Source organism: Balaenoptera acutorostrata, chromosome 1, assembly GCF_949987535.1.
Source record: "Balaenoptera acutorostrata chromosome 1, mBalAcu1.1, whole genome shotgun sequence".
NCBI classification, from domain to species: Eukaryota; Metazoa; Chordata; class Mammalia; order Artiodactyla; family Balaenopteridae; genus Balaenoptera; species Balaenoptera acutorostrata.
In genome coordinates, this window is record NC_080064.1 from 119,545,329 (window position 1) to 119,569,006 (window position 23,678).

The 23,678-nt window shown below is 39.7% G+C and overlaps 1 protein-coding gene across 1 annotated transcript in view; it reads left to right on the top strand.

The window, feature by feature from the left end:
• The window catches only part of ATF6 (activating transcription factor 6), a 228,199-nt gene that overhangs the window by 198,671 nt on the left and 5,850 nt on the right, over positions 1–23,678 (top strand). The window lies entirely within an intron of this gene.

Below are 23,678 nucleotides of genomic sequence, written 5' to 3' on the forward strand. Positions count from 1 at the left end.
TGGCTATGCACTTCCTCAATATGTATTCAATATCTACACTTGAATGATATACCTCTAACCTCAACCTAACCCCTAAACTCCAGATTCATTTATCCAACTGCCTATTTAATATGTCCACTTAGATGACTCCTAGGCAGCTCACACTTAACCAGGCTTCCTCATTTCCACCCCCAACCTTCCCCTCCCGTAGTCTTCCCATCTCAGTTAACGGCTTATCCATCCTTCAGTTCGCACAGCCAAAAACCTTGGAGTCATCCTCAGCTCCTTTCTTTGTCTTCCAAGGCTCCACATCTAATCCCTCAACTAATTCTGCCAGCTTGACTTAAGAACATATCCTGAATCATACCTCTTTTACATCTCACCTCCTTGCCCTGCTTCTTTGGACCAGACCTCATCATGTCATACCTGGATCCTTCAATAGAGTCCTATTATTTTCTGCTTTTACCCTTGCCCTCTTTAGCCTCTCCCCAATACTACAGCTGGAGTAATCCTCCTCTGTTCAAAACAGTCACTTTCCATTTCACTCAGAATAAAAGCTGGAGCCCTGACAACTGCCTGCACAACCCTACATGATTCTGACCCCCCCCACACACACACACATACACACACAAACGCGCTGCATTTCTGATCTCATTTTCTACTCTTCTACCCATTTTCTCCTCTCCATGCACAGTGTCCTCCTTGTTGTTCCCAGAACATAGCAAGGGTACTCCCACATCAGGGCCTTTGTATTTACTATTCTTTCTGCCCAGAGTGCACTTTCCTCATCTCTTTTATTGTCTGGGAATCTTTCCTGTGAAATTTCCAGCTGTCATTTCTTTGTTTAACATATTATATGAGACTCTGTGTACTAACAGAAGTTATGACTAATGGCAATTGTAGATTTGGCTTCTGGACTCACATAAATGAATATGTTGGAATTACATCTAAAGAAGTAACTGCCTCTATATAGTATTTTGTGTGAACAGTTAGATTCCTCCCCCATCTCCTTTTCTACCAAATGTTAATGATTCGCACAGTACTTGAGATTTCCCTGTGAATCTAAGGGAATGCAAGAGCATAAGGATTTTCAGGGAAGTGGTCAGATTTCTCCAATGGAAAAAGTACACCAAAGTTTTTAATTCATTAGTACCAAATATATAAGGTAGATTTAAAAAGTTTGTAGACGAAAGTTGTCAGACTATCAAAAAAGTTTTTTTTTAATTGTAGGCACTGAGTTACAAATAAAGAGTCCCATAAATTACCCCTATTTCCATTTGTAGTATAGCAATAGCATCCATACTGTTCATGTGATATTTGTTTTTCACCTTATTTCACTAGCAGCTGCTTCTCGGTCTCATCTGTTGACTCTTTCTTTCTCTTCTCCCAAACCCTAAATGTTGAAATATCTCAGGGCTTAAAGCTTCGCCCTGGTCTTTCACCTAGGTGATCTCATTTTATCCCATGGTATCTAAATTACAGTGTAGGTTAAGCTGTTGTAACAAAGAGACCCCAGAATGCAGGTGCTTAAACAAGGTGAAAGTCTATTTTCCTTTCCTATAAAAGTGAGGGTAGATGATCCCACTGATATGATAGCTTGTTAGTGCTGGAGACCCAGACTCTTTCTTTCCTGTTGCTCTGCTGTTTTCAACATGCTGCCTCCATTTCCTGGTCCCAGATGGCCGCTCCAGCCTCTACATCATGTCTGTGTTCTAGCCAGCAGGAAGAAGAAAATAGGAAGTGAAGGACACATCCCCACCCTTGAGGACACAGGAGTTAAACATTTCTTCTGTTTTCATCCCACTGGCCAGAACTGAGTCACATGACAACAACTTGCTGAAGGTCCTCTAGGAAATGTAGTCTTTAGTCAGATAGCCGTGGACTCCAGCTAAAAGTTGGCAATTCTTTTACTAGAGGAAAAAGACGATAATGGATTTTGGTGGACAGGGAGCAATTTCTACCACACGTGGCTTTAAGTATTATCTATGGGCTGATGTCTCCCAGTTTTGTATCTCTAGCCTTGACCTGTGCCCTGAGTTCCAGATTCTTTACCCAGCTGCCTTTCCAACATCCCCAAACACCCGCATGTCCGAAACTGAACTCTTTACTTCTCTTCCCAAACCCCTTTCTCATGTTATTTCTCCCAGCTGCTCATGCCAGAAACCTAGGACCACCTTGGTTCCTCTCTTTCTCTCTCACCCAACATCCAATCACCCAACATCCAATCCCATCTGTAAGTTTTATTAACTTTACCTTCAAAGTAACACTAAGTCCTACAACTTCTCATCATCTCCACTTCGTCACTCTGATCTGTCCACCATCAATCATCTCAGCAGAACAACTGTAATTCCTTCCTAACTAGTGGTGTCTCATTCTACTCTTTCACACAGCTAGAGATAGACGGGATTAGAAGAGTGAAAAGAAAATGCAAACAAGGAATGGAGACATTTCTAAAATATAGGGCATTTTAATTAACCTAAAAGTTCTTTCTGAGCCCAAATTAAGTATATGTTGATAAAATTTGAATGCTACCTCTTCTTGAAAGGTCTCATAGTCTTGCTGTCATGGAAAAAATACTCAGACTTTGGAATCATACCTGAGTTCAAACGTGATTCTTCTACTTCACTAGCTGTGTGCTTTGAGGCAATTTATATAAATCTCTCAGACTCAGATTTCCCATGTGTCAATACTAAGGATTCAATAGGTACCTCCCAGGGCTGTCATGAGGATTAAAAGAAACAGTGTATGCCAGGTACCTTGGTACAGTTCCCATCCTGTTTCCATATCCTTTCCCACTTCCCTATGCTCTAAATTGCTTTGCTCCTCCCTAATAAAGCCATTTATTGCCATTGTTTGGTTCAATTGTGTTAATTCTAGAGCAACCATAGCCATAGAAGTATCTTGATATGTTTGTGTGTTCTTTAGTAGTGTAACCAAAGTTAGTTTACTTAAATAAGGAACAATACAGGAATTGGAAGCAATGTAGGAAATGTAGCAAATTCTTCACTATTCCCTCGATAATTCCTTATTTTTTCCAAATCCGTTTTGAGTAGTCTATTTTGAATGTTTTAAAAAAATAAAAATTCTGCTTAAGGGGAAACAATTTTGCACTAGTTTTTGCCACTTTATTACAAAAAAAGAAGGGAAGACTTTTCACTGTGGGTCTAAGAGCCATATTGGACTTCTTGAGACTCCTCTTACATTGGGCTCATGTATCTTTATTAGAGACAAAGGAGACCTAATAAGGACAGAGTGTGACTTGTGCATCAAGAGGGATATGCTCTGGAATGTTAGGCATACATTAAAAATATTTGTCCCATACTTTTATCTTCACTGGCAGATATAAAGCAAAACTAATGGACCTCTTCACTCCAGAGGAAAAAAGTCAGGATGTATAAAATTTAAGGTTGAATCGTCCCTTTGTTCTTGTCTCCATCCTTCACCAGCTCTATCTTCTTCACTACTGCTAGTGACTTATTTAAGTAAAATACATATCCGACCCTGTTTCTCTCCTCCTTAAAACTCTTCAGTGGCTCCCCATTGCCACTGGGGTAAATTCCAAGGTCTGTGTGAACCACCCAGACTCACCTCTCCAGACTCGCATCCCAACTTTCCACCTCACAGTGTAACTTCAACAACACCTTGCACAGAATGTTGCCTCATGACTTCATGTATTGACTAATGCTTATCCCTCTCTAGAATTTCCCCTACCTCTAACCAGGCTGAAGAATCTTTCAGAGTTCAACTCAAGTGGCACCTCCTTCAGAAAGCCGTCCTTTGCCCCCTCCTCACCCCCCAGGCCAGGGAAGGCACCCCTTCTCTTTGTTCTCTTTACACCATACGTATACCCATATAGCATTTATGCTGCGTGATATCTGTTTACATAGCTGCCTCCCTTACTTCATGGTAAACGCCTTGATCTGGGACCAGGTCTTACTCATCTCTCTTTCTCCAGTACACAGCACAGTGCCCAACACATGACAGCTGCTAAGTAAATATTTATGTAGTTGAATCATATTGATCATATCAACAAACTCCCACTGAGAGAACATCTGCCTTGCCTTATATATCTGAGAAAAGCCCTTGTTTATTACACTCTATTAATCGAGAGCTGCTGTGCTATATATTAAATTGGATACTTTAGTCCCTGCTTAAAAAATAAAGGTTAAATTGAGCATATCCATAGCTCTGTTAAGATTACATAGTGCCTACTAATGCAAAAACATAGTAGTGACGACACTTTACAGTTGTTTGGGATGTGTGATGCCCAGCTGCAGTCTAGCATAGCTTTCTGTGTTTGGTGGTATTTTGATGAGATGAGCTAATGGTGTAAAAGTAGCAAGTCACTGTTGGTCTGTGGAAGAGATTGGGTAGCAGGCCTTCTCTGCTTGAAAGTCTTGCTTTTTAAAAAATCCCAAGAAATATAGGTTCTTTCAAGAGAGTTTATGGCCTGCATTTTCTAAGTCATAAACCAGCATAGTTTTCAGCCTTCAGCCTGGCTCCCGTAGAGATTAACAGTGACCTATATAAACTATGTGGTCGTTCCAGTTGTTTTACCCAGGAAGGGCCCCAAGATTTTCATTGAAGAAACCCAGAAAGATGTCACAGATCCTGGTGAGAAGTACCAAGTTACCAAAAGCAGGTTGGGATAACTTATCTTGAAAAAGCCGTAGGAAACTTGCCAAATTTTCTAGTGCTTTCTTAGCACTAAAAGAAGACTTGAAGAAGGTTTTAATACTTGCCAAAATTTCCCTTGTGGAACCATTTCTACTGTGTGATAGAGATCTGCTTTTGGAAACCTGTCTACTTTTTCTTTTCTTTTTTCCTTTTTTTAAAATACGAAGTCATAGAACTTGAAAGGCTCTGGGTAGTGTTTTTAAGATAAACAGACAAATCCCACATTGTTTCTAATGCAGCACCTTCCTCTGGATTCTTTCACTGTCTCCATAATGTAAGTCTTAGTCACACTTGTATTAACAATAGGAACACTCTGCAGTATCTCCTTTCATACAGCGGTGTCACAAGTATTAACTCCTTAACCCTGATACCACCACAGGAAAACGGTAGTCACTGTAATCTCCGTCCATTGGAGAGATGGAGAAAATGAATTAACTATGGAGAATGCAGTTGACTTCCTCACCACAAGACCATGAGGCAGTGGAAGGTCACAGCTAGACCCTGGGATCACTGATTCCCAGGCCTCTTCCCTGTGCTCTAATGCCTTTCCGTTCTGCTACTTAGAGAGGTGTACATTGCGTGCTGTGTTAGGTACTTGAATTAATATGTTTAACTCTCACAACCACTCTACAGGTTAGGTATTACCATCCCTATTACAGATGAAGTTACAAAAACTTGCTAGCTACTAATTAGAAAAGCTGGCCTTCAGACCCACGTCTGTGATTCCAAAGTCTGACCTCTCTCCATTGTGCCACACTGACTCCACACAATGACAGTAAGTCACATTTTATTATATATCACTTTATAGCCTGAAAGTCCTCCACAAAGATGATCACATTTAATTCTTAAGATCTTTGAAAATATGAATGGTTATTATACCCTTTGCAATAAGTAAGACACTAGTCAAAATGATCTTATTAAAACCTAAGTCAGGGGCTTCCCTGGTGGCGCAGTGGTTGAGAATCCGCCTGCCAATGCAGGGGACACGGGTTCGAGCCCTGGTCTAGGAAGATCCCACATGCCACGGAGCAACTGGGCCCGTGAGCCACAACTACTGAGCCTGCGCGTCTGGAGCCTGTGCTCCGCAAGAAGAGAGGCCGCGATAGTGAGAGGCCCGTGCACCGCGATGAAGAGTGGCCTCACTTGCCGCAACTGGAGAAAGCCCTTGCACAGAAACGAAGACCCAACACAGCCAAAAATAAATAAATAAATAAATAAATATAAATTAATTAATTAATTAAAAAAAAACAAAAAACAAACCTAAGTCAGTCAGTGATCCTCCTGCTCAGACTCTCCAGTTGTGTCTCATCTAATTAGAGTAAAGGCCCAAATCTGTGTGACCCGTAAGGAGTCTGGTCCCCTAGCCCCTCTCTGGCTTCATGCCTCCTTCTTTGCCCCAGTCACACTGGCCTCCTTGCTGTTCCTCAGATGCTCAGGGCCTTTATATTGGCTGTTCCTCAGTCTGAAATGCCCTTTCCCCAGATAGCTGCATGACTAGCTGCCTTAGCACTGTCAGGTCTTGACAAAAAAGTCACCTTTTCACCAAAAATCATCTTCCTGGTCAGGCCTTCCCAGACTACTCTTTGTAAAGTTCTCGTCCAGCCCCCAGCTTTTCATATGCCCCTTCCATGCTTTCGTTTTGTCCTTAATGTTCATCATTTTCAAACATACTATGTATTTACTTCTCTTGTTTATCGTTGGCCTCCTCCTGCCCACTAGAGTGGACATGCTGTGAGAAAATGCTGTGAAGAAACGCTTTTGTCTGTTTTGTTCACTTCTCAACTCCAGCACCTAGAACAGGCTTGGCACTCAGTAAGCACCCTGAAAATATTCAGTGAATGAAAAAGAAATTAGAAAGTGGAAGATCAGAAAGGTAAAGTGATTTTCCCCAGAAAATGCTGCGGCCCAGAGTGTCAGAGTTTAAGCTGACCCTGGTCTTCTGATCCACATTCCATGCTTTTTCAGTTTGGAGCTGAGCCGGGCCAAAATCCAGAAGAGGTTATAAGTGATTTTATAACACAAAACCCAGTTCATTAGGAATACTTTCTATGTAATTTGTACTTTTAAAACAGTTGTTTCATTAATTACTATATCATAGCGGACATAGACCAGTCCTTCCTTTGGACTGTCTCCACACAGCAGGAATAATGAGAAGAGGTATAGAACTTCACATAGACCTAGTATTTTCAGCTCACTGTGTTACGTTACAGGATTGGCAAGCATGCCGGCCTCTCATGCGGCCTCTGCTGCAGGGCAACTCTACCAGTGCTTCCTCAGAGTCATCAAAGGGGCAAGCAAACCAGAAGGCAAGGCCACTTAAGGCTGGGGAACTAAATCAGGAATAGTACAGTGACACACAGGTTAGGAAAGGAAGTAAGTCTACAGCATGGTCCCACACTGTTGCCATTCTGAGTTAAGGACATGCACCAGGCTGTCAGACCTAAAAAAGAAATGCACTGGTAAGTCAGGTTGGTGGTTGTCCAACTCTGTACAACAGTTTTGGCAAAGAAGGTTAAATGCAGTGTTTTGCAGTGTATCTCAGCCCTGTTCATTTCTTTGGTAAAATTCTCTCTGTGAAGAGAGTACATTTATCTGGAGGTGGTGTACATATCCTTATGAGCTGAAGGCAGCTTTCCAAGCTCCTTCACAAATATTAATTATTAAATGCACAACTTGAGTGAGGTTTGTGATTCCCACTCCTATTATACTGCTTGCACAATGATTTATGACTAACCTGCCATGAACCATGACAAGATAGAACAAATTTGAGAAAGTAAGAATGGCAAGTTAATTGCTGAATGTGGGATTTGATCAGTAATCAAATCAAAACTGTTATTTGAAAATAAAACAAAACATCAGCATCCTCAGTCACCTTTCTCTTACTCAATTTCCCTTTGCTCCAGAAGGAACTAATCTCTTCTTTCTCCTTATCCCTGAGCACTTTTATAGCTGCACTTAGTTAAAGGCAACTCTGTTAATTTCTTTGCTTGAACTGAAGTTTCCTTAATTTATTATAACCATTACTCTTGTCGCCGTACCAGCTAGCGTTTGGATTTCACAAATAAGTCTTGCAGTTTCCAAAACACCAACCCATCACTACTGTATTTATTCTTAAATGACTTTTCACTGGGAGAAAGTATAATTATCTGTCACAACAGAACTACAAATAGGATCCTAATAAGTTTACCATTTGTTAATTTCTGTTGCATATAGGCAAATTGTTATATTTTTCTGTAATTTGTTAATATCTTCCTTCTGAACTGTTATTAGTGTTTTCTTTATGTATTTTGTCTGCCAACTTGATTGTAAACTACTTACAGATAGAAACTGTGCTATGTAATCATTTGGAGCAGAACACATGCTGATTCTATGAATGATCACAGCAAATCAGGAATTTGGTTAGACATTTCAGCTGAAAGCAGTCCCTGCCCTGATACCACTCTGGGTCCACCGAACCCACAGCCAGTAGCTTTTATGAGCACATTTTCTGTGTCTCCTTCCCAAGTATTTACGTAAGACAGCACAGGATTCTTGATTGCAAACCTGCAGAGTCTTTAACAAACAGGAGTGTGAGGAGGGCCCTGTATCCCTGATGTTAACACTCCTGTGAGAACAACTATAGATGCTTTAAGAAGATTATGCTTTGGCTGTAGCAGTGACACCTATTAGGAATTGTTCCATGAGAGAGCATGAGAAATTCTCTGGAGTTCAAAAAATCAAAATGACATCCTTGATAAAAAATCTCTTCATGGTTTGAGTATCATAGTTGACACCAGGAATCTCTGGGAATTTGGTCTTGAAGCTATTCTCGGAGCATGTGTTGCATACATTCCACACAGGCCTTGGGGGATAGAGCAGGCTTAGTTTTTGGTTTTCAGCAGAGTTTGTCATCTTCGCAGCTGAGTAGAACACTGGAATGTGACATTTACCCAAGTATACCCATTTTTCATTCAGTGTCATTTTCGATGTAGCAGGTCTTATCTTAAAAAAACAAACAACCTCTTTGCTTTTGTGAGTTTAGTTTGTAAAAAAATGAGAGCAAGAGACTTCTCTCCATTGGACTTCATCCCTGGGTATCATCCTTCACTCCATGTTCTCACTCTTTCCTCAGCAAGTCACATGACATTTATTGATCAGAGCATTTTATGGTTAATTCACTTCTAAATTTTCCAAAATACCATTTGGCTTCTTGCCAAAGACCTGTATGGTACCGGGATTTACTCAGTAGTTTTGTAAATACAACTGCTTCCTTTTTCTGAGAAATAGAAATAGGACTGAGAGAAAATGGCTTCCTTGCCAAAAAAGAGAAGTAGCTTTTATGACTCAGAGAATAACAGTACAATCATAGCAAGAGATGGTTTGTCTGTATCCCACTTTATAATAATTCAGAACTCATGATAAATTCTTGGAAAAGAGGTATTTGTTGTAGGAGTCATAGGTGGTACTATTTGTAGACTTATGTGGTAGCGTATCAGAATTCACAGAATGGAAAAATTACTCGATGCATGGAATAGTATATTCCAAATTATTTTGTGTTATAGAAATCAAAAATATTCTATAGTCCCTAAGCTGCTTCTTTTGAGAATCTGAGAGAAGAGGAAAAGCCAGTCCATTTCTAATTTTTGGGGGGGTGGGGTGGGGATGGGGATAGGATATCAGTTCACAGCAGAGCCTTAATTGTACTTGTCAGTGACCTCTATCAGCTGTTCAGTTATGTGTCTTCTAGTTTGTTTCCTCTAAATAAATACAGTGATCTTTCCTCAATTGTTAGACAACTTTTCCAGATTGGTTTCCAATAGTAGCAAAAGGAAAAATCTTTTCCAGTAATTTTCTGGTTACTTCATCTGCAAGAGTAAAGTGAACGCTGAAAATGCCACAGTGAGCTTCAGTCATTTATGGGAATGTCTACAAAGGCATCAGTCAGCAGTTATTTCTTTTCCAGATATCTACGAGTGATATCTGCATTAGTTTCTTAACTAAGACTTTTTTAAAAATCCTATTTGTTATCAAAGACCTCTGTGTCTAAAAGATAAACTTAATTTTTTTTAAGTTCTGAAAAAGTAAAATCTTAGATCACTCAACACTTGCTTAAATTTCAACTAAGGATGAGATTGAATTAGCAATCTCAGAATCTCAACATATATTTGGCCTTAGCTATTGTTAATGAAACTTGGCTGCAGGCAGGGCTGCATGTTACAGAGCTTGAACAGAGCAATAGAACTATTTATAAACGCAGACACCTTTATGAAGAACTTATTCCCTGGGTTTCACTTATGTAAGCCTACAAAACTATCAGTTGTAAGTAACTGAGGGGAGTAAACACATGAAAGTTCTCAAATGTCCAGGTTTTTCTGAACATTATGTGATTGAAAAGCAGCCAGGTTTACTGCAGACTGAGAACTGCGGACATTTCAGTGGAGAAAATGAGACACAGAATGGCAAATAATGTTGTGGACATTGACCTGTGAGCCTGGTCTCCACTTCCCTTTTACCTCCACTCCTGCCTCTTCTTCTGAGGGGGAAGGACTTCTCTAGTTAAAAACTGAATCCATAGGACATCCTGTCTCTCCTGAGGGAGCTGCCTTACTCTAATTCTTGTTTAGCTCAGGTCTCTGAGTGTGGCGGCGGGGAATACTAACAGCACCCTCTTTAAGTCAGCGTCCTGTGGGGCCACTTCCACACAGCCGAGGCCTCATTCATTCATTTATTAAAAAATGTTTATCGAGTGCCTTCTGTGTGCCAGACACTGGGGATTCAGCAATGAAGAAACAGATAGAAATGCCTTGTTCTCGGGGAGCTGACATCCTAGTGTGGCCCCTCCCAGGAGGTGTCCAAGTTGAACGGCGCTTCGGGAGTGGGTGTGTCTGAGAAGCCTCAGGAGTTTACAGAGCCCCCTAACCTGTTTCTGTGCCCTCCAGCAGGTTTTATATCTGAGCTAATGTGGAAGGGAAGAGACACTTCCTACTATTAAAAAAAAAAATGCAGAACGGCTGCCTTCAGTGTTATACGAACTGCCTTCTGGCCATATATAAATGATTCACTTGACTGGTTTTTAGTCTGCAATTGCAATACCATGTCAGGTCTCATTCATCTTAACCTGTTGACAGTTGTTTCTAGCGTGTGAGTGAGTTTTTCTGAATGTAGTTGGTATTGTGTGACTATCATTTCCAAAATATTTTAAGGTTCCATCTTATGAATAAAAAGTATGCTAGACTTTTTAATAGGCTGAGAGTAATAATGACAGTATCAGGCCTCTCAGGTTCCTTCATCTTCTAAAATTCTGATTCAGTGATTCCTTTTAGAAGTTGAGCCTGCCCAACACAATGGCAGAAATATTGCAGAGAAAGACATTTTAATGCTCTGGGAAGAATGTAAAATTCCCACATATTAACTTTAAATGCAATTACAGAGCCACTATTTTTCAGAAGAAAGAGTGCTCTTTAACCCAATGTTAGTACTTGCAGAGGTTTGGTCCTTAATCTGCCTGCGGGGTAGTTATTCCACGTGTTCTGGTTTTATAGGGAAGTGCTTCTGAACACTGGTTCAGTTCTTATGGTTCTCAAATTTCAGATTGTGACACCACTAAACAGTTTTCTAGTACTTGGTGCCAGTGATTTAATCATTAGAAGCGATCAAGTTATTGGCCATCCCTAGAGTTGGGCCCAGGCCCTAGGCTAAAACTCCAAACTGTGTCTTAGGGCGGCAAATCAGGTCCTAGGTCTAGTTCACTCAGCTTTCAGAATGAATTTTAACCCCAACCCAGTCTGCTCATGGGTCCCTTTGTTGCCACTCATACCTGAAGTTCACTTGTTTTCAGTTTTTGAGGCACTAATTGAAATTACATAATCAGATTTCAATTTGGTAGTTTAGAAATTCAATTTGAAGAAATAAGTAATAATGTTGTCCTATCCATTTTAAATTTATTTATTTATTTATTTATTTATTTATGGCTGCGTTGGGTCTTCGTTTCTGTACGAGGGCTTTCTCTAGTTGTGGCAAGCGGGGGCCACTCTTCATCGCGGTGCGTGGGCCTCTCACCATCGCGGCCTCTCTTGTTGCGGAGCACAGGCTCCAGACACACAGGCTCAGTAATTGTGGCTCACGGGCCTAGTTGCTCCGTGGCATGTGGGATCTTCCCAGACCAGGGCTCGAACCCGTGTCCCCTGCATTGTCAGGCAGATTCTCAACCACTGCGCCACCAGGGAAGCCCCTGTCCTATCCATTTTAATGACCTTTCAGGGGCTGATGGAGATCAGTGAACTGTAACTCTTTTCTATGATCTGATGAAAAAACCTCTCACATATGTGGGCAGCATTTTCAGGGAAAGAGTAGGCAAGTCCAGGGTAAAGCAAAACTAATACCATTAGTCTTTGAACAATTATGGAATTAGCCAGATTTCCTGAAATCATCCTAGGAAACTATCAAAAGCCCTAGAGGAGCTGAACTTGAGAAAAAGTAGGCACTTGACCATATATAGCTTAGACCTCTGTAGCATAAGCCCCTAAATTTCCCAGGGAATAAATTTCATTTGGTCATCTCTGAAAGAGTCACTGTTGATGGTTATGAATTCAAAATATGAGCTTGGGGTTGAAGAGAAGTGACTTTGGCTGTGTTTCAGAGGTCTTAATAGGATTAATTTTTTGTTTGAGGATGTTAGAAATTCTTTGTTGCTACCACCATTTCTGGAACTATTCTAGGATGGCACTTTCTCAAGTTGGGTCAAAGAATGGTGGAACTTTCATAAAGCAAAGAATTACCTGATGACATGAGTAGCAAGTATGAAGGACAGCCTTATTAACCATGTTCTGTATTTTTCATTGTCTGCTGAGAAGGGACTTTGCTAACTCTGGGTATGCAGTGTTGAATGAAACAGACATACTCTTTGACTTTATGGAGTTGATGGTCTAGTGGGGAGGCATACATTAGTAAACAAGTAAGCAAGCCAATGTTTAATTATACATTGTAATAAGTGCTATGAAGGAAAAGAACTGACATGATTTGGGGATGGTACTTGAGTTTTGGTAGTAAGAAAAGGCCTTTCTGAGGAAATGCACTTGTTTGATGTTTTACCAGTATTTTAAATGTAATTCTGCTGCTTTTGCAACACTCCTGTAAGCTGCATAAGGGAAGAAACCTCATTTTCTTCTATAATTCCTTACAGTTTAAGGCCCTCAGTAAATGTTGGTTGACAGTTTTGTGACCCATCATATGGTGTCCATTTTTCTTTAGAAAACTCACCCTCTGTTTAATTTGGATACAGAAAATGGGATCTAAATGCTTATAAGAGTCTGTAACCATGCCTAGCATATAGTCAGTGCGCAAACACTTGTTGAATGAATGAATCAAGGTTACAAACTGAGTTTGGTTTCTCAGTTAAAAGTAAACAATGATCTGATGAAACCACAGACCTACCCTTTTCCTTCATGCCCATTCTTTTTTTTTTTTTAATTTTTATTGGAGTATAGTTGATTTACAGTGTTGTGTGAGTTTCAGGCATACAGTAAAGTGAATCAGTTATACATATACATATACCCACTCTTTTTCAGATTCTTTTCCCATATAGGTCATTACAGAGTATTGAGTAGAGTTCCCTGTGCTATACAGTAGGTCCTTATTAGTTATCTATTTTATATATAGTAGTGTGTAGATGTCAATCCCAGTCTCCCAATTTATTCCCCCCACCTCCCTGCTTTCCCCCTTGGTACATAAGTTTGTTTTCTACATCTGTGACTCTATTTTGTAAATAAGTCCATTCATACCCTTTTTATAGATTCCACATATAAGCAATATCATATGATACTTGTCTTTCTCTGTCTGACTTACTTCACTCAGTATGACAGTCTTTAGGTCCATCCATGTTGCTGCAAATGGCATTATTTCATTCTTTTTTATGACTGAGTAATGTTCCATTGTATATATGTACTACATCTTCATTTTTATTTTATTTATTTTTTACATCTTTATTGGAGTATAATTGCTTTACAATGTTGTGTTGGTTTCTGCTGTATAACAAAGTGAATCAGCTATATGTATACATATATCCCCATGTCCCCTCCCTCTTGAGCCTCCCTCCCACCCTCCCTATCCCATCCCTCTAGGTGGTCACAAAGCACCGAGCTGATCTCCCTGTGCCATGCAGATGCTTCCCACTAGCTATCTGTTTTACATTTGGTAGTGTATATATGTCCATGCCACTCTCTCACTTCGTCCCAGCTTCCCCTCCCCCACCCCCTGTGTCCTCAGGTCCATTCTCTACATCTGCATCTTTATTCCTGTCCTGCCCCTAGGTTCATCAGAACCATTTTTTTTTTAAATGCCATATATATGTGTTAGCATATGGTATTTGTTTTTCTCTTTCTGACTTACTTCACTCTGTACGACAGTCTCTAGGTCCACCCACCTCACTACAAATAACTCAATTTCGTTTCTTTTTATGGCTGAGTAATATTCCATTGTATATATGTGCCACATCGTCTTTATCCATTCCTCTGTCAATGGACATTTAGGTTGCTGCTATGTCCTGGCTATCGTAAATAGTGCTGCAATGAACATTGGGGTGCATGTATCATTTCAAATTATGGTTTTCTCTGGATATATACCCGGGAGTGGGATTGCAGGATCAGGTAGCTCTATTTTTAGTTTTTTAAGGAACCTCCATACAGTTCTCCATAGTGGCTGTACCAATTTACATTCCCACCAACAGTGTAGGAGGGTTCCCTTTTCCCCACACCCTCTCCGGCACTTACTGTTTGTAGATTTTTTGATGATGGCCATTCTGACCAGTGCAAGGTGATACCTCATTGTAGTTTTAATTTGCATTTCTCTAATAATTGGTGATGTTCAGCATCTTTTCATGTGCTTTTTGGCCATCTGTATTTCTTCTTTGGAGAAATGTCTATTTAGATCTTCCGCCCATTTTTTGATTGGGTTGTTCGTTTTTTGTTTTTTTGATATTGAACTGCATCTGCTGTTTGTATATTTTGGGGATTAATCCCTTGTCGGTCGCTTTGTTTGCAGATATTTTCTTCCATTCTATGGGTTCATGCCCATCCTTCTTAACACACATGTTCCCATCGTTCTTTCCCCAAGAGTACCATTTGGTTTCAGGACTCCATCTGTCTTGTCTGCAGATAACTCCAAAATTACAGTTCTAGCTCTGTTTTCTCCTGCCAATCAGTCTTCTAGCCCTGTTTTTTCCTACCAATCAGTCCTTACCCCTATTTCCTACTGCTTGCCTGTCCTCTGCACTAAAATGTCCCGGAATCTCAGACATATGTGCACTCAACTCCTCCCTCGACAGCTGCATGGCTCACTCCTCACCTCCTGAGGTCTTTATTCAGAGGTCACCCTCTCAGAGAGACCTCCCCTGGGCACCACGTCTAAAACTGCAAACCACTTCCCACACCCCCACTTTCATTCCCTGATCAGCTTCTGGGCTTGATTTTTCTCCATACCACTTATTTAACGTTCTATATACTAAACATATTTATTTTATTTATTTTCTGACTCTACCCTCTCACTTTCACCTTTTATAAGAATTAAACTCTATGAGGACAGGGATTTTTTTTTCTTCTGTTTTGTTCACTACTGTTTCCTCAGTGCCTGGCACATGGTAGGAATTCAGTAAATATTTGTTGAATTAATAAATATATATAGTGTTCAGGCATTATATATTATTATGCTTATATTGCATTAGAAGACACAGTGAGCAAGTCAGGTGCTTGAACCAATATGTACTATCACTGTGAATGCAACAGCTACAAATGCAAACTGATACTAGAGTTTCCTGATAGTGACCCAGATACCAAGATTGTTTTTGCCACTGGTGATGTGATTTTCTGAAATGATGAATAATTCTTGGTTAAGTTCAGAAAAAACCAATATTCCCAGCATAGTGGAGCGGTTATAAGAATGTATTGTAAAGACACACTGCCTAGGTTCGAACTTCCTGCTCTGCCATTTGTCAGCTGAGTGGCTAATCACATGATGTTTCTATGTTCCAGTTTTCTCATCTATAAAATGGGGAATAATAATAATAATACCTGAATTAGGAGGTTGTTTTGAGAATTAGATGAACAGTGTCTGGCATACAGAAGCACAAAGTGTTATTAAATAAATAAATTATTATTCAGTAGTTTATTCCTGGAAATTTAGTGTATATAAAACCCATGTAGGGCTTCCCTGGTGGCGCAGTGGTTGAGAATCTGCCTGCTAATGCAGGGGACACGGGTTCGAGCCCTGGTCTGGGAAGATCCCACATGCCGCGGAGCAGCTGGGCCCGTGAGCCACAATTGCTGAGCCTGCGCGTCTGGAGCCTGTGCCCCGCGACGGGAGGGGCCGCGATAGAGAAAGGCCCGCGCACCACAATGAAGAGCGGTCCCCGCACCGCGATGAAGAGTGGCCCCCGCTTGCCGCAACTGGAGAAAGCCCTCGCACGAACCGAAGACCCAACACAGCCAAAAATAAATAAATAAATAAATAAATAAGAAAATCCTTTAAAAAAAAAAAAAAAAAACCCATGTAAAAGTGCTCTATATTTAAATGTAAAACAGTGAGTTTATTACTATAGTAATAATCAGGGGTTTTTTTTTAGCCTATGTGAATATTGTATGAGATACAGGACAGTTTTGCATGGGACTGTCCCTGTCCATTACAGACTGTTCAGCTTCCCGGCCCCTGCCCATTAAATTTTAGTAGTTCCCTTCAATCATCATGACCACTACAAGTGCTCCTTAAGGATTGGTGGGTTTTGTATACATTGTTCTAGGCCCATACACTTTTTTAATGAAATTATTATAGATCTTCTAACTAGATAAGCTCTTTCTCATCTGCCTCCCCATTGTTCAGGAATGTAACACCCATGTAATATTTAACAAATTCTACTAATACCTGTCCTTCTCACACTGTTCTGAAAAGTTGAAGAGAGAACACACCCAAATTCATTCTATGAGGCCACCTTTACCCTGATACCAAAACCAGACAAAGACCCTACAGAAAAAGAAAGTTACAGGTCAACATCTCTGATGACTATAGATGCAAAAATCCACAACAAAATATTAGCAAGCCAAATTCAACAATATATAAAAAGGATCGTACATCATGATCAAGTAGTATTTATTCCAGGGATGCAAGAATGTCTCAATATCTACAAATCAATCAGTGTGATACATCACATTAACAAAAGGAAGGATAAAAATCACATGATTATCTCAATAGACACAGAAAAAGCACTTGACAAAATCCAACATCCATTCATGATAGAAACTCTTATCAAAGTGGGTATAGTGCGAACATATCTAAGCATAATAAAGGCCATTTATGACAAACCCACAGTTAATATCATACTCAACAATGAAGAGCTAAAAGCTTTTCCTGTAGCATCAGGAATAAGATAAGGATGCCCACTCTCACCACTTCTATTTAACATGGTATTGGAAGTCCTAGCCACAGCAATCAGACAAGAAATAAAAGGCATCCAAATTGGAAGGGAAGAAGTAAAACTGTCACTGTTTGCAGATGACATGATACTCTGTATAGAAAACCCTAAAGAGTCCACCAAAAAAAACTATTAGAACTAATAAATTAATTCATCAAGGTTGCAGGATGAAAGATTAATATAGAGAAATATGTTGCTTTCCTATATACTAATAATGAACTATCGGAAGGAGAATTCAAGAATACAGTCAATTGCATCAAAAAGAATAAAATACCTAGGAACAAATTTAACCAAGGAGGTGAAAGATCTGTACTCCGAAAACTATAAGTCATTGATGAAGGAAACTGAAGACAACACAAATAAATGTAAAGATATCCTGTGCTCATGGATTGGGAGAATTAATCTTGTTAAAGTGACAGTACTACCCAAAGCAATCTACAGATTTAATGCAATCCCTATCAAAATACGCATGACATTTTTCACAGAACTAGAACAAACAATTCTAAAAATCTTATATGGAACCACAAAAGACCTCGAATAGCCAAAGCAATCTTGAGAAGAAAGAACAAAGCTGGAGGTATCACACTCCCTGACTTGAGACTATACTACAAAGCTACAGTCATCAAAATAGTATGGTACTGTATACAGATACATAGATCAGTGGAACAGAATAGACAACCTAGAAACAAACCCACACACGGTCAATTAATCTATGACAAAGGAGGCAAGAATATACAATGGAGAAAAGACAGTCTCTTCAATAAGTGGTACTGGGAAAACTGGACAGCTACATATAAAAGAATGAAAATAGAACATCCTCTAGCACCATATATAAAAATAAACTCAAAATGGATTAAAGACCTAAGTGTAAGACCAGAAACCATAAAACTCCTAGAAGAAAACATAGATAAAACACTCTGACAAAAATTGTAGCACTGTTTTTTAGGATCTGTCTCCTAAAGCGGAGGAAATAAAAATAAAAGTAAATAAATGGGACCTAATTAAACTTAAGTTTTTGTACAACAAAGGAAACCATTGACAAAATGAGAAGACAGCGTTTTTGGAGAAAATGGGAGAATGGGAGAAAATATTTGCAATGATATGACCAGTAAGGGGTTAATATCCAAAATATATATAAACAGCTCATACAACTCAACTTTGAAAAGACAAACAACCCAATTAAAAAATGGGCAGAAGACCTGAATAGACGTTTTTCCAAAGAAGACATACAGATGGCCAACAGACATATGAAAAGATGCCCAACATCACTCATTATTAGAGAAATGCAAATCAAAACACAATGAGGTATCACCTCACACCCATCAGAATGGCTATCATCAAAAAAACCACAAATAACAAATGTTGGAGAGGATGTGGAGAAAAGGGAACGCTTGTACACTGTTGGTGGAAATGTAAATTGGTGCAGCCACTATGGAAAACAGTATGGAGGTTCCTCAAGAAAATAAAAATAAAACTACCATATGATCCAGCAATTCCCCTCCTGGGTATATATCTGAAAAAAACGAAAACACTAATTCAAAAAGACACATGCACCTCAATGTTCATGACAGCGTTATTTACAATAGCCAAGATATGGAAGTAACTTAAGCGTCTATCAACATATGAATGGATAAAGAAGATGTGGTATATATCTGCAATGGAATACTACTCAACCATAAAAAAGAAGGAAATTCTGCCATTTGCAACAACATGGATGGACCTGGAGAGTATTATGCTTAGTGAAGTAAGTCAGACAGAGAAAGACAAATACTGTATGTTATCACTTATATGTGGAATCTAAAAAAATAAAATGACTGAATATAACAAAACAGAAACTGATTCACAGATACCGAGAACCAACTAGTGGTTACCAGTGGGGAGAGGGAAGGGGGAGAGACAAGATAAGGGTAGGGAATAAAGAAGTAGAAACTACTATGTATAAAGTAAATAAACTACAGGCATATATTATACAGCACAGGGAATATAGCCAATATTTTATAATAATTTTAAATGGAGTCAAATATATAAAAATACTGAATCAGTATGTTGTACAACTGAAACTTATGTAATGTAGTAAATCAACTATACTTCAATAAAAAAATATACACATGTATTTTTAAAATATTTAACAAATTCTGATTTGTCTTGCAGTTAAACAAATAATATCCCTCCCACCATCCCTCCCTGCCTTTGGACATTCACAGCCTGAAATCTCTCCACTGTCCCGGAAACGGCAAAGGGCAGACATGGTGGTTGCTAGGAGCTCTTTGCTCCTGCAAGTGTTCTCCCTTATGTTTCCAGAAAGATTGTTCAAGTCGGAAGCATATTTTGTGTTTCCATCTGCAATACGACTGGTACTTACTCACTCAGTCTTCTTCCCCACTGATGAGGGAGAGGTTCTATCTAGTTCTACCACTGATCCCCCACCCGGTACCTTCAGAAATGCCCGACGTTTCTTAAAGGAGACAAACCTTTTTCTATAAGTATTTTAACATATTCAGTGACATGGAACATTTATATATTGGTTATAAAGAAAAAGATCAATACTGGAGTTTTCATGGAAGGTTTCTTAGAAGTGGGATTTGAAATGGGCCTTAAAGGGTTAATAGAAATTGACTGGATGGAGAATTTGGGTAGAGAAGAACAGAAAGAGCTTTTTTATTTTATTTTTTCCAAGCAGAGGATAAAGTACTAGCAGAGATACAATGCATGGTGCTCTGGGATGGTCAAAACCAGGACTCCGGTTAAAAATTGGAGATAAGATTGGTTAGACATAGTGAAGTCAGCTTTGGAAGTTTTTGAAAGCCACCGAAAAAATGTGATGTTTTACCCCTTATTGTTCATTGTATTCCCGCCTTCCTTTCCCTTTGTCTCCTTTGTCGCCTCTTTCTTACCCTTTTGGATTTCTTTCCTGATTTTTCCACTTGTTTGTTTTGGGTGCAGGTATCTCTTGTGATCAGTGGAAGGGGGGATTTTTATTTACCTTCCATGTTCCCCCATGTACACACACATACCCCACACCCTATAGGATTCAGGCAGAGGTACTGACAGCCTGTCACTGCCTGTCACCAGCCTAGCTAACACAGAGCAAACTGCCTCTTGTTAGGATTGGTGTCTGATTCTGAACAGAAATCTTGTTTTATCATACACAGTCTTTGCAAAGCACTGGTGAAGTCTTGTCATTTTTTAAAATTGAACTTTCTGTGAAATTTGGGGGTATTTAAATTCTGTTTATGGTTAAGGTCCTGGTGTGCGTTAGTCATCTCCCAGCTAACAGCCTCTTGGCAGGCCATTCTTCATTCAGTTATTGTGTGTTTACAGGCTGTTCAGAATTCCACATTGCCTAGAGTTTTTCCACCTCCAGTGTCCAGGCACTTTTTTTCTTGCTTTCCCAACTCTTCTGGGCATTCAGACTCACTTTTTAGCGCTCATGTTTGAAGCCAGTCATCTCTTTTCCTTTTTATTTGCCTGATTAATTTTGAATTTGAAGTATTCATATTTTACATCTTTTTCCTGACTCAGGTCAGTGTTTCTTCTCATTCTGTTTACTTCATAAGTCCCAGAACATAAGATTATTTATATCGCTTGTGCAGTACCCAAATGTTTGCTAATAGAAGAGGGAAAGTGAACCTTTAACATCTGGGTTCCATACTGTAACTTTTGGTTCTGTTTTTCCCAAATAGTCACTGTCTTCTTCATTAAGTACACAAAAATCCTTCAGCAGTCTTTTCACATAACTCAGCTCTAACAACTCCCTAGTTGTTTACTTTGTTCCCTCTTGTCGGCAAGCCCATGAGCTGTGATGTTTTCTCTTATTACTGGGGCACTGCCCATTCATAATGGAGGCCTGGCCCTTAATGAAAGTGTGCTGTCCGTCCTCAGCCTCTCGCATCCTGCCTGGGTTTTCCTTCAGAGGCTGTTCCTCTCCTCCCTGCCTGAGCCACCAGAGTTTTCAGGTTCTCATCTCTCCAGTTAGAACCTCCTCTGGTTTATTTTATTCACACCGAGGCACAAATTATAGGCAACAGTTGAAAATGTCCTTTCCAAGGGTGGTCAGTTATTAACTGTGCTCAAAGTCTGAAAGTAAAGGATAACGGGAGCTTCATCTGCCACTTGTGGGAGGGGTTTCGGAGCCTCTCTGCTGCTCCTGGAAGCAGATCATGTGAACAGATGCCCGACAGCGCAGGGGAGGGCCCTGTGAAGCCCACGAGTGATCATAAGCTGTTTCCCATTCTGTCCTCCTTTAATTAAAATAATTAGAGCCTCATCAGTAATAGAGACCACCCCACTCACTATCCAAGGGGGTCAATACTGAAACACCCAAAGGACTTCTATAAGGTCCCACAGAGTAGACTGAAGAAAAGAAATTGCTGTAGCCCCTTTAACTATTTTCTAGAGGTGTTGGGTAACTTGGGATTCCTCATGGCGTGTCACTTTAAACCTAAGTTTTCCAGCTTGTCATTCAGAAGGGGCTTCCTAAATTCCGTTTAAGGCATTCATATCCTATGTGGTAGAATCTTCTTCTAGTAATGCTGACAGTTTCCTTGGCCTAGAAGTTCAGAAAGGAGTGAAGAACAGAATCCATTTTAAAGCCACCCAAACCATACCTAGCATGAGCCTTCGGTTGGGCTTAGGATAACAGTACCATTTCAGCCATGACTAGGGACTCCCAGGTTTTGGAATCAGGTCGCAGCTTTAGTTTTCCCCCAAGCATCTGAGCACGTATCACCAGGTTTTTCATCTCTTCCCAACATTTAAGATATTAAAGAACTCCAGTTATCTGTTTAAACCATAGCAGGCGCATGGGCCCTAATAACTTCTGCAGGTGGTATGGGCTATGTGACAGAACATAGTCTTGATCTTAAACTCTCATCTGGATTCCGAGTTAATCTAGGAAAGTAGTAAAAATTAGTAATGTATATTACATGTCTTTTATACATGTGTTTTTCATTATTTAGTCATCTGTGTCTCAGTGTGTCCGTGTGTGTGTGTATATGCACACAGTCTTTCAGTTTTTCTAAAACAGAGAGGGACCGTGGTTCCAAAAGGAAATGACTAGTGTGGCACCTTGAAATCTGAACCCTGTCACATGTTCTGAATGTAATGACTCCAAATACATTAATAGGTTGTCTTTCTTCCATTGCCTACTTTTTGGAAAAGAAAACACTTTGATCGGAAACGTTGGCTAACTTACAGCCAATCAGATTTAATTCTCTAAAGATAAGTAAATGATTTGATAGCCATTACAAAGTGGCAGGAGTTGTAATATTGGAGTTAAGTGTCCATAGCAATGGTCTTAAAGAATAGGTAGGGTTAGTTAATACGCAGCAGCAACCAACTGCTCTTCGTTGCTGGTAAGGCTGGGAAAGAAGGAAATTAGCTTCAACTGTAATTGAAGAGATTTATAAGACTTGTAATGGGAAATTCACCATCAATGGAGACTATTTTAGAGATTGACACAGGCAATCAACCAATAGAAGTGGAATAATGATGTTTTCCATTGGCTTTAAAATGGGATATATGATCTGCTCAAGGCACTTAAAGTTGATAGATTATTAGATTTAATAGTTTTTAACATTTAGGGGGTCATAGACCTCATTAAGAATCTGATGTACCCCATCTCGAGAAAAATGCACATACAAATAAAACTTTGCATGCAATTTCAGGGAACTTATGGACTCCCTGAAGTCTGTGCATTAGACCCTAATTTAAGACACCCCGGATTAGATGATCTCCTTAACTCATTTCCTGCCTCGTTAAGTTACAAGCTCCATAGTTCAATTTTCCCAAACATAATGGAATCTGAGGATCAAATGTCAAACTTTGGATTTTCTTCCTCTGGATTTGTAATACTTGGCACGCATGGTGTAGTAGTAAAAAAAAAAAGGAAAGATAATGGAATAGAAAGAATTCTACTTTTAAATTCAATTCTTTGCCCTAGAGAAGCCAAATGTTTAATTTTGAAATCACTGTTTGGCTGTATATCATCTTCATGAAAAGGCAGTACAGGACTAGGCCTTCGCCAGCATTCTTCCTAGTCCCACACCCAGCTCTGGATTCATGGTTGAAAATGCAAACTGAGGTGCCACGTTGACTCCCCGCATTCTTCCAAGTTTACACATCTTCTAACTGCATTGCTATGAATGTCCAGCTGGTCTTGAAAGATGTTATCTATTTATAAGTCTTCCATCAGTTTTATGCCCAAGTTTCATTGACTACAAGTTAGAAAATGACCACCTAGAATTACAAATCGGGGAATAATTTGGCCTTCTCCCGAAAATAAAGAGCTTTTGTCCTCATAGGAAGGATGGAGTGTAGTACATGTCTGTGTATATTAAACTCAGGATAGTAAGTTACCCCATATGTGTTAAGCATGGCTCTATATGGTTTTTCCAGTTCCCTTATGCCAATAGCCTCTAGTTTACCTGGAAGTCCTTATAGCATTCCTTTTAATCCCAAATTGGAAATGTATTGCTCTCTTTGTACCTGGAATCCAGAACTCTGAAATTAAGGACTGCCTTAATACGGACCAGAAGTGACGGTGGCCTCTGGGAAAGAGCATGATTGTCAGATGTCTACAACTTGT